Below are 12,973 nucleotides of genomic sequence, written 5' to 3'. Positions count from 1 at the left end.
ATACGCTCTTTTTTTACCAAAAATATGAGAAGCACGGGACTCTGTCTCGTTTTTTGCATCCCTCGATGTGAGAGCTGCTCTTTTCCTTACGCGGCATGAATCAGGATACGGAAGAAAGAGGAAACGCAATCGTCGCTTCTACGAGATATTGCACGCGTAAAAGTTGCCCTAATACGGTTTTCAGTGTACGTTAGCACTTTTTTAGCAGCCTCTTACAAGATCTCGGGTTTTCAACCCTTCGTCTGATGCGATCTTTTTTAGTTGGAACGTTGAAAGATGCACCTAGTGTACACATAAATGTTGGGATCGCGAATTGACACGATTTACAGTAAGTGATATTGAAAAAACATAGTTTGTAAATTTTAATTAAATGGACAGTGTTGTTTCATCACAAATGTATGTGTGATGTTACAAAAATATTCCAATAAAGATCCAATATTTTTGAAATTAAAATGCTCTATTAAACAAATGAAATAGTATTTATTAAATAATAATCGGAATTGTACTGCCATCAAGCAGTTTAAGCGTTAAATGTTTATTGAGTTACGATAAGTTCTCCCTCAAAATTTCAAATGACACGATTTGTCAAAATAACGAAAAAATAACTTGTTAAAAATTACGGGTTTTAACGTGTGCTCTTGGTGAAGGGTATTAACATTATTTCGATGTTCTTTATGAAATTTTCAAAAATGTCATTGTCAATTTTATGACAGTACTTTTATTCATTCCATCAAACAATATTCCACGATAATTATCTGCACTCTACGAATTGAAAAATTAAAATCTTTTGACCATTATGCATGAACCACCTTGAACATATTTTCTTACAATGATGGCTCACTACACACTTGAAGTGGCCATCAATGAAACACTACACTTGTCCAAAAAATGTCATTATTTCAGCCGAAATCTTCCACCCTCCCCCATCAGTGCAGACACCATAAACGTAAAGTCATCGAGTACTCTTCGCCATCATTCCAACGTGGAGTATACCATACAGCATAACTTTGGCCAACTCAGACACGCCAGCGAGAATAATCCACACGAGAAGGGAGCCAAGAGCACGAGGACGGAAACTCGAAGGCGCACTGGGTGTATATACGAGGGGGTCCACGCACGGGGAGGGAGGAAGAGCCAAGAGAGCACGCGGAGGAGAAAAGGAGAAGGTCTCCCCAGGAAGGGTTACGGCTTTTGCGAGATAGCGCAACCACGAGGGGGTGGGGGATGAAGGGGGAGAGGCGAAGCAATCAGAACTTGGGCCATTGGTAGATATTACAGGGACGTGAGAGATGTCTCCTCGATCATAATAATTGCCGAGATAACCGCTCCCGCTGCTTCGACTCCGTCGGAGTCTCGCGGTCGCCGTGGCGGTTTGTGAGGAGATGGGTTGTGTATACGGTGTTGCAGCGACGATACTTGCGGTAGTTGTCCTCTAAGCGATCGTAGAAACCCACGCTCTTGATGGCTTTCACGTTTCGTGCCTCCGTTTTTCTCCTGGACCCTGTCAACTCGACCTCGCAGAGGCCGGCTGACCCAATATTTACCTGTACTACTTGTTTGCGGTTTTTCATTCTTCACGCTGGTGCTATGCCTCTGTTTTCTCGATCGAGCGTCTCAAAGACGAACTTGATGGTGCAATCATTTAACGTAATCTTTTTTTTCATCCAAAGTCCAATATAACACTAGTCCTATCGAGATTTAAGTAAACGCGTCTCAAGTTTACTTCCAAACTTATAGACATGTGCAAGATGAGACAGAATCTTAATCTCGTCTCATCTCAGCTGCTTCTGTATAAAGTATAAGAATGGCTGTGATTCCTATAGGTCATTTAAGGATAAAAAATTTAAGCCATTTGGAGGAAAATATGAAGCTGGCCAGGATTATTTTTTGTTAACAAATACATTTAAATTCACCCCGAGATGATAGAGACTTCCCGATTCATTTTTTGTGGCTGTTACGAACAGTACTTGGAACAACGAGCCGAACAAGTCACCGACAAAACGAGTACAGACTATAAGGCCCCGATGTTATAATCCTAACACGCGCGATTGCACTCCCGTGCCAGCAACAGCCGAACGCAAGGAGATCGCTTGTGAAAAGTGAAGCGCAGTCAAGGCGAAACGTGACATCGGCTCGCTGCTCTTATCAGTTCCTGTCTGCCTACACGCCCCTCCTTACTTGCTCTACCTGCTTCGTGCGTCCCCTCCCTCCTGCCTCGAATGATGTTTTTCCGTTTTGCAAAAGAATCGTTGCCTCTCAAAAAATCGCCAGTTAAAAACATCTTTGAACCGCAGAGGCTTTCGCTGTACTGCATGCCATGACTAAAATTTCCCATTAGCCAACAAACACACGCACCCAAGTATGGTTGTGCTATCGGTCGGAGTAGCCTGAAGTAGTCCAAGGGAAGTGAGGGCGTCGTTCTCTTTCGGGGAGGCATCCTCGCGGCACGTGCCCCGCTTGATACCACGTGCGCGCAGATTACTCTGTCTCACGGCTCTTCCATATATTCCCGATGTGTACCTAAACGTGGAAAATACATACATACGTATAAAATGTACATGCATTTGTACACGTGTTTGCTGTGTATTCGCGTCTATCTGCGTCCCGTAAACTCTGTTGTTTCTGGCGCCTGTACAGCACGATCTAGGGGTGGTTTCGTACGCGGGGGCTTTTCGAAATCGAGGATCTACCCCTGCCGACGAGCTGTAGTTAACGCGCTACGTTTGGGATGTACATTGCGTGCGTGTACGTGCATACATGTATACGTTCGATCGTGATTCGAAAGAATCGAGAAAAATCCCTTTTGCGGCGTGCGTATACGGGCGCTTAGGGACTCGGTGGGGCCGCGAAAAATCCGGAGGCTTGTTTTGGCGCGGATATTTATGTCGCGTCGATCGTTCGTCCGTGGGTGTATCCGGGAAATCGGGTTGGGACTTGGATGGATTTTTTTTTTTTTGGCTTTCGAGTGTTGCTACTGTGGATGAAATACAACGATTTGTGGATGTTGAATTTTTTACGTTTGAATTTTTTTTTTAAATAGTAATTTTGTTCGTAAAGTGAAGATGAAAAGTGCGTGCAACAGCAGAAACGAAAACGAACTATTTTATGATTTTAATATGTGTAATAGATTACCATTAATTGTACGTAAGAGTGAATGAGTGACCTACGAAGAAATTAAATTATTAGTGGTATGCAGCTCGAGATTCATAAATGACTTTAAATATTTCGGGAAAGGAGATAATTGATTCGAGAAAAAATTTGTTGGGCACTATTTTTTCTTGAATTATAAGGGAATAATCACAAAAGTGTAAAATCAAGGAATTCTTTTTTATACTTTTTTTTCAAAGTAAAGAAAAATTGTAAAAGTATCGCAACAGTAGTGCACTCAGTTGTCAACCTATTTTTAATAAATTTACAAATTAATACATCAAAAATGTATTAATTATACTTTCTAAATTGCCGAAAGTCCTGTATACTTTTACGATGAATATTTTTATCGTTACATAAAACGTAATTTTTAATAATAATTCCAGAATAATTAACTTTCGCAAGTTACTTTATACCTAAGGTCCAATCAAAAGAGTAACACCAAAAAAAAAAGATGCGTCCCTGACCGTCTTTGAGCTCTCGTTTGTCAGCACTCCAGAACAAGGCTTACCTATAGCCCCAGCCAACGAATAACAAAGTACGCGTGCCGACAAAAATCCTTTCTCGGAAAAAAAAAAAAAAAAAAAAGGAAGCATCTTGCTTACAAGTAACCTTCTGTCAGGCCTTTCATTAGTCAGAGGAGCCGAGCTAAGAAGAGCGGAGAAGTAGCTCGCGACACTGCTACTTTTCTTTCGCGGAGTCGGAAAAGAAGCCGGGCTTTCTTTGGCTGCGGCGGCAAATTGGAAATTTAGCCGCCGGTACTGGCGACCTTATTCTTACTTTCATCGTCCGCGTTCTAATCCACGATTCCTTTTTGTCTTTCGACAGTGCACATAGTGTTCCCTTTGACTCTTTCAACAGAGACTGCTTGTGGCTCTTCGTGCATGCGGAATCAATTTTCATGGTTAACCGGTCGATAGCTATCTTTTTTTTCTATATTAATATCTATTGTTTTTGATTATTGTTGATTTAATATCTATATTGTTATTAGAATGTTTGAATAACAGTAGTGGTATTATTATAAGAAATAAAAATAATAGTCCCAATAATTATAATAGTAGTAATAATGTAAAAAAAAACATTAAAATATATTTGTGTATGTGTGAAAAACATTAATAATAATTGAAAAATTATATGATAAAATAATATTAAAATTATAACTAAATTTACTTGATACGTCTACGTCTATTATATAATTATCCACACAGGTATGTGTTTACTGCAACAAATTTGCTTAAAAAGATGGCCAAGTGAATAGTTGCACCGAATCTACGACGCTAAAATATTGTGTACAGCAATATCGTAGATACGATGCAAATATAAAGCAATAATAATAACGATTCAATTATAGAGATGATAATAATAAGATACAAATTAACCATTACATGGGTATAAATGCTAATATTGTCAATTAATATGTAGCTGTAGGTTTGAAATAAAATTTTAAACTGTAGACAAGACAAATCTTGATGTTAAATTTAAACAAAGTTAAAACTATAAAAAAAATTAAATCACTGAATTTCTGTTCTCTTAATTATATACTAATACTTTTTAAGTAAATATCTCCACTGGAAACAATTTAAATAATAATGATCTTGACGGCAATCATTTCCAGTCGAAAAGAAAAAAAGAGATAAATTTCAAACCATCGGCAAGAGCGACCACGAATTTTACCTCGATTCCGCGTTTTAATCTCGAAAACTGGGGAGAAAAAACAACTCGATCATAAAGCTCGGGGAACGACAAAACCACCGGAACGATAACAACAACGCGTTGTCGTTTGTATATCACCTTGACGCGAGGGAGCGAGAAACGACAAGATGAACTGCACTCGGTCCGACGTCCATCTCGACCGCAATAAAAAACGACGACGAGTAGGCATACGCGGTCTCTCGTCGACGAGTGCAGCTATCGGGAAATGGGATCGACTCGCTCCCGTCATCTTTCCCCGTTGCTCTTGTCCTTTTGTTTTACCAACACTTGTTTTTTCGGTGCGCGGTTCTGATGCCCGTCAAACTTGCCCGTGGACGATAAATAATCCAAGGGCACGAGATGCGCGGGTGCGGTCGCCGCTCGAGCGGAGCGAAAAAAGGATGCAGTTCACGGAAGATGGACAGCGTTGACGAGAAAGAATGTGGTATCGAGATACGTACCAGGGGGTGATTGCTTTACATTGTCTAGCGGAAAAAACGAAGTGCAGTATTGCGGCGGTAGGATTCATTCGGAGGGATGAGTGGGAATACAGTTAAAGGGCCCCTTAAAGATATACAACACTTGAACAAACACCTTGCTAATTACAACAAGAAGATAATACATGTAATAAAAATATCATGTATATTAAAAGACATAAAATTAAACAAACGCATTAAAAATTTTTTTTTTTTAATCATACAAAATTAGTAAATAGTAAGATAAAAGTTATGAGATTGATGTGTTATGTATAGAAAATTATACCAAATAAAATTAAAGTTAAAATAATTGTTTGAAATTAATAACTGTTTCTAAATGCACTCTCTTGATTATCATCTCTTTCTTGATTTAACATGTCTTTGTTTTTCCAGATTTGTACCATATTTTTTTTTTATACCAACACTGAATTTGTTGAAAAAAATTAAAAGCAAAGCAGTTATAGAATATTCCACTTTTCCTTAAAACAATTTTCGAAAAAATCTTAAACGCAACAAGTTAAGTTTTGTAAATTAAAAACATAAAAACAAAATATTTTTAAAAAATAAATAAATAAAAACATGGTACGTTGATAAAACACTGGACAGTGATAATGAGGAAAAAAAGGTACGTGGCGAAAGAATCGTCGGATGTGATGCAAAAGACAGACGAACGAGGTGAGCTAGAAAGGGAGATCGATAGAAAGAGGAAATAACGCTGGGCAGCGAATAGGTATACAGATAGACAACAGAGATGAGGGAACACATGTCCGCGTCACCGGCATCTCTCCGGGCGTCGGAATCTCGAAATTTATGTCAGCCAGTGAATCACGTCAAAGTTTGATTTGTCGATGGCTTTTATGGCACGGCAAGTTATTGCGGACGTTATGTACAAATTCGCGTGATGGCGCCGCAACGAGAGACTGGCGCTGTTAAAAAAAAAAAAAAAAAAAATACATATATAAATGTACGTATACATTTACGCGAAGTGAAAGAGAAAAAAAAGATACCTCGCGGATTTGCAAATGAAACAGGGGCATTCGAAAAATACGAGGCGATTCTGTTCTTTTTCGATTTTTTTTTTTTTTTTTTTTTTGAAGCTATTTATTCTTTGTGTTGTTTTTTTTCTCAACTGCCGAGTGCTTATTTAGATTTATCTGTGACGCCATTTTGAATTGAATAGTCATCACTCGTGATACAAGCGATACAACTGTCGGTGCGTGTGTACAGTTGCAGACGAGATTGTCGTGACGCTGTTATGGATGGACAAATGTATAGATCAATTTGCAGTTTTTCGAAACGTTAAGCTCGAGCAAACTTCACCACTGAATTTTATTGACGTCCGTCTGACTCTTTATTTTTTTTTTGGAGCCTGTATGGACATACTAATGGTACGCAAGCTAAATTCTAACAATATAAATAATCATTTAACAAGTGAATACGAACTTAATAATACAACCTAATCAATATGAACATAAGCTCTTTATAGAAACTTAGTTAAATCGATATTATTATAATGTAAGTTTTTTAAAATATTTTATGTACAAATTACATATGATTGCACACGAATTTCAAGTTAAGAAATAAATAGGAAAAAGGATATTTTAACACCTAAAATTTATAGTAAAATTTATAAAAATGCAACAAAAAAAATACTTACAAAATCGGACGAGGAGATCCACCCATTGTCCAGTACTTTTTAATCCATTAGTTTATTTGCAACAAACATAATTACTTTACTTACAATTACGTATTATTGACAGAATATTAAATATAAATAAATTTGAAATGACTTGATACATGTACGGTAATTTTTTTTTTGATTGAATAAATGCTTAAATTTTATATGACAAAAGATTTATTCACGTTAGTAATGTAACAATACTTTAAATTAAAATTTGCATACAACGAGTATCGCTAGGATATATCTCTCTTTCGAATCTCATTCGCACCGGGAGTGCATCACTACGCGCGACGACACCACCGCACTCTTTTGGTCCGCCAAATCTACTCTGGCGTGCGCACTGGGCGCAGATTAAAATTAATATCCGGTAATGCCCATAAATCATCGGTAGACGTGCGCTTATCACGAATTCGCGAACGTCCCGAGTCGAGACGGCACTATTGTCATTGGTCACCGCGACAGAAGTATGGAACGATGTTTCGCCGTATAAGAGCTGATCCGCGAGCCGCTATTTTGCTGCAGCTCCGTGCCAGTTGGCTGTCGTTCACTGGGTTATACGTAGACTGTACCAGTACTCCTGTCCGACTCGATTGTACTTCGACGAGTTGGGTGTGGTGAATGTGTATAGAGATTCCATTGCGTTTTATCGTAATTGGTTATCGACTATGACTGTTCGGGACATTTTGGTTTTTCATCAGATTACTTTTGGACTCAGTAATAAATGTTTAGATAAATTATTGGAATTGAGCTAGGCTTTGTATCACAGTTTGGAAAACCAATTTTACAATAATTAATAGTGCACTACGAGTAAGCAACTTGTAATTTCATCCAATATTTTTCCAAACATCAATAAGAGAGGAGATTAAAACGTTAAATATTTCTTTCGTATGAAATAAATTCAACCATTTTTCAACCTTTTCCTTTTCCCTTTGGTTTGTCGTGTCTTTTTCTATCAAACCGCCAAACAATGTTACTTAGGGAAGTAAATTTTGTAATTACGAGGATGTGAACTTAAACAATTGCTTCGAAAAATAATTATCTACGTACGTTGTGTGGAATAAGGATAATATAGTATACTTAAGATGAATACATTTTTATTTCATCACATAATTAATTTCGATTTAGAAGGCATCACATATGTACTAGTAAAAGATTATTTCACAAATATATATTTGTACCTACAGAGTGAAAAAATATAAAAGCTCATTGATATGATCTTGCATTTTTAGGAGTATTCATCACTACTATACGACATGCCTCAAAAAGTTAAAGATACTACACAATAAATGGCACTATGGCATGACAGCCTGTCGATATTCTTTTAAGGCACAGCTTACTCTGCAAGCATGGCATCTTATGTTATTAATCTTAATTTGCGGTTCATCTGTTTGATTAACTGGCAGTCATTTGTTTATTTGCTTATCTCTTCATTACCACGAACAGAATATTTGCTAAGAAAGAAGTACCTGACATCATTTTGTGGAAATAGTGCCCAATCTTATGTTATCTCTTTACCGTTCGACCTTAAGAAACCCTCCCTTGAAATGTATCTAATAGCAATGGTTTAGCTAATCGTTTTTTTCTTCTTACCATAAAAACTCCTACCTCGTTCTTTACCTATCTTACTTATAAACAAGGTTTCACTAGTTGAATTTATTGAAACATCATCTAAAGTTTTTATCTCCACGATAATGACCAGAATAAATTCTTTGTCTCCTATACGTGGAATTGCTTACTTTCTACTTTAAATAGCACACAAAATCGTGAAACAAATAATTAAGAAGAAACAATCGTATCACCAAAATATAGTTGGCAAGGAAAGATGACAGAGTCTAGATTAACTACTAGCTGTAGTGAAAAGGTACGTAAGCATATATTCAACGATACTCACGAGTAAAACCCAAATAATTTAGGCTACATCGAAAGCACCGTCAAACAACGAGAGAAAGGAAGAGCGAGACTGGAGGAAAATACGGCGTATAGGTCGCACATTCGGGGCTGGCTAGCGTTGACTCCGTCAATTATGAAAGCAGCCCTTAATAATGGAAGCTGCCCAGCGAGCCGTGGAAGGAGAACGAGTTCCCCGGGGCTGCATAACCATCTTTCATACTTACCGGCTAACGGCCCGAGAGCTTGCTTACTCGCTCGCTCGCTTCTCTACACCTTGGCCTTAACTGTGCGTGCTCTGTACATTACAACGTCTCAACACTTTTCCGTGCGAGGGATTAGACGGAGCTTGTGCCATCAAGAGGGAGAGAAAGAGAGCGATACATATAGAGTTGACTCTTTCAACCCTTTCTTTGCACAGGACAACCTGCCCGACCCTCGGGACGGGATGTTATCCCCCTTTTTTCCATCTTACTAGTTATAACACCCCCCCCCCCTACCCCAGTTGAGTACTGCACTGCCGTTTTACCAAAACTCGGTATGCATCGTTTTAATTACATTACAAGCAATCTTACATCTTTGTTAGAATATAAGTCATAGAAGCTTCGCTGCAAGGAAAATTTATATATCAAATATCAAAAAAACGCTAATTTTCGAAAACAAAGGACAACCGAGTTCTTAAAGCAATGGATTCAAAAAAATTTCATCGAAATATAGTGTTCTTAACCTTTGTGCAGGAACTCGGATATCCTGGCTTGACAAGCACATTGGATCCACTATTGTTTTCCTTAGTCATTGATAACCTTCCAGAAACGTGCAAAGGATGCAACTGTTACATTTATTTTGATGACTTGTGCTTTTACATCAATGGTAATGCTAATGGAATCCAAATAATCATCTTAAAAATTAAGAAGATGCTGGAATGTATCTATAAATAAACTAAGATTCCTGGTCTTACTGTAAATAAATTTACGAGACAGGTTATTCGGTTTGGCACCAAAGGTGTGAACAACAGACTTCAAAGCATTGATACACTATCTAGGGTTATCTTCAATGGCATTACTGTAGAAGCCAATGACACGATCAAACTGCTCGGCGTTTTTCTCGACAGCATACTAACTTTAAGGCCACACTATATGCTAGTATCGAAGAAATTTTACTCTATATATACGGTCTCGGCTCAGGCGGAATAAAAACGGACTGTCAAAAGACACTAGTCTCGACCACTGGTCCGTATCTTGGAATTTCCATACCTAGATTATATTGAGTCTACACTATGTGATCTTTAGACATAATTATGGATAATAAGATGAGCAGATGTATAAACGCAGCATTTCGCTTTGTACATGATCTACTTAAGTCAAAATATGTTACGCCTATCTATAAAAAAAACTCGGTGTGATATAACGTTCACCAGTAGAAGATCGTATATAATGTTATGTTTCCTTAAGTGTATACTAAAAGACTAACACCCTTCCTAACGTGGCTGAAATATCTGCATTTGGATGTAGATTTTCTAGCAGATTTAGTCCGAGGTACTCATCTGCTGCTGAACTGCAACTATCCCATACACACCTTTCACGATGGGAACTACAAGATAACGAAACTCACCCCTTAGTCTCTACTCTACCCCTCACCTTACGTGGACAAGAAGCAGGCTGTTCTAAATTATCAAACAAGAAGACCAACGCTTAAATTCGTATCAATAACTTACATATTTATGTGTATTCTTAACTAGTCTCTCGGATTCTAAGTAAAGACTTTTTTTATGTTCAATTCACTAGATAACAATTGTAGCTTGGTTTGCTGGCGTGGGTTCGTACCTCGATTGGGTTTCATGAGAAATTAAACTACTTTATTATTATGCTTATTTTGGGGCTTGGCATTTGTCCTTAGCCCCAAAATAAAGAACCTAATTCCAATTGTCTGGTATCTTTTTTCGATGCACGTAAGCATACAAACGTACGTAAACTTGGTAGAAGCTCGTTTTAAAGTAGTTACAGATTATCCATAGCATAATCTGCCAATGAAATTCCTTAAAATTATTGGAACACTTCTTCAACTAGATACCATCTCACTATCGCGACCAAATCGTGATTAGTACCTGACATTAGGACTCGGACACCGCGAAAGTTCGTCGAGCAGGGTACCAGTAACATAATTATCGATCCAACGATTAATCTCCCTATAGCGGCAAACTCTGTCGCACTCTCGTTCCCCGTATCTTCTCTAATCGTCATAAATTCCGGCGATTCCAGTCGTATCTAGACAGCGTCGCGGGAATGACAAAACGTTTATACGAGCTAATTCTCGAAAAGCCAAGTCAAAGACAAACGCCGCAGAGCGGAGAAGTCGCGGGAGCTGAAGCCCTGCTCGCCGGGCGTACGGGAACCCCCTCTCTCTTCTTATTCCCAAAGACCATAGAATAATACCCTGCCACGCAGCGCCTACGCCGTTAAGATCCCAAATCCATAATCGCTGAGGACTTAGAGCGAGAAATTTCCTTCCCCAGAACCACATCTCTCTCTCTCTCTATCTTTTTCTCCCTTCCTTCCTTCCTTCCTCTCGAATCTTGAACCCCCCTATCTTAGACCTCTGTTCATGAGCTCGTGGTGGTATATGTACACAGCGCGGCGGTACTTTGCGAGCGCGAGCGAGTTCAAGGAAGCGCGTAAATTTTCCGAAGGTCTTATACAGTCGAACGTTTCGATATGACCTGGGCCTCCTCGCCCCGTCCGCCTATCCTAACTCCGTACGAGTAATGCTACGATTTCGAATAGAAGTAAATCGTGCCAAAGTTGTTGCGCGCGACTCGTGCAGTGGTATTAATTTGTTGATCTATCGAGTACACGATTAAGAGAGCTAACATTTTGAAGATTACTTCGACCTCGTGGCATCTATCAAAGATTTTGTTTGTAAATACGATGAAGACATCTTTCGTACTTCATAGGGTGTAGAACACAGGGTGGTACTGAATTCGCCAACAACGGTGTCCAGCAGCTAAACCAAAAATCTCCACGCATCAGATCAACCTGTACATTGGGTTCTGACTTACAGAATTCTAGTATAAAAATAAGGAAGGATGAGAAGGAAAATCTGAAAAAATATACGTGAAAACTTGGTGACCAACACCAACTCGCTCTCACAGGGATGAAAGAAGTGGCATGATGGTGTGTCAAGAGAAAAATCGTATGCGTACGTGTGTATGTATGTTTGTATAAGTAAGCGGTAAGAGTCAACATTGTATCTTTTTTAAACTAATTGGTGTATCTATGAATATGGTTTGTGTAAGTGCGCTGTATGTGGGGTAAGTGTGAGCGTATTTATTTACATCCGAGATAGGGGGTTGATATACGTAGGGCAAGTCCTTGTAATGCTCCAGGAGGGAGCAGAGGCTCGTTTCACTATTGAGTTTCCATTTCACACAGCTTATCTTTGACAAATTTTCTTACTTTCTTTATTTTCTTGGCTGACTTTGTGTTAATAATCTGTATTTACAGCTAAGCTCTATCATAGTAGGTACATAACATTATTGAAGGATCTATCGTTGCGAGTGTTCTGTGGAAATCTCTATGTAAAAGGGATATGAAAAATCAAATGGATGTAGCTCAGTGAACAGCATAAATAAATAGCTGGACTACATTTTTTACAAAATGTAACCAATTCTGTTTAATAAGATGCACATAAATTATTGCAAAACTGCTCTACGTAAATGACTTTGTATCTAGTGTCTGCACTATGTTAGAGCAAGTCGCATAATCGATTGTTATAGTCGGGTACGAACAAAAATGACTATAAAAATTATCCCTATGAAAACTATAATAAAGTTTAAACCCTATAAGATAATAAGAATCTTCAAGAGACCAGTATTGGCTTCGTGTTTAGCGTATGAATTATAGACAATACTGTTCTACGGGTAAAGAGTTATTGAGTTATTACGCTTGGATTTTTTATTTATCTGTTCTCAAAGAAAAAATTATCCTACACAGTTTCATCCTGAAATTTTCTTTCAGTTAAGTGTCCAAGTGTACCCTTTTACCTCAGGTGTAAACGTGGATGGAATTGCGATACATTAAGTAGGTAAGGGAAG

This window comes from Copidosoma floridanum, unplaced genomic scaffold, assembly GCF_036245765.1.
Source record: "Copidosoma floridanum isolate Cflo_tuat_1 unplaced genomic scaffold, Cflo_Japanese_pri ptg000030l, whole genome shotgun sequence".
NCBI classification, from domain to species: Eukaryota; Metazoa; Arthropoda; class Insecta; order Hymenoptera; family Encyrtidae; genus Copidosoma; species Copidosoma floridanum.
Note: the sequence above shows the minus strand (reverse complement) of the source record.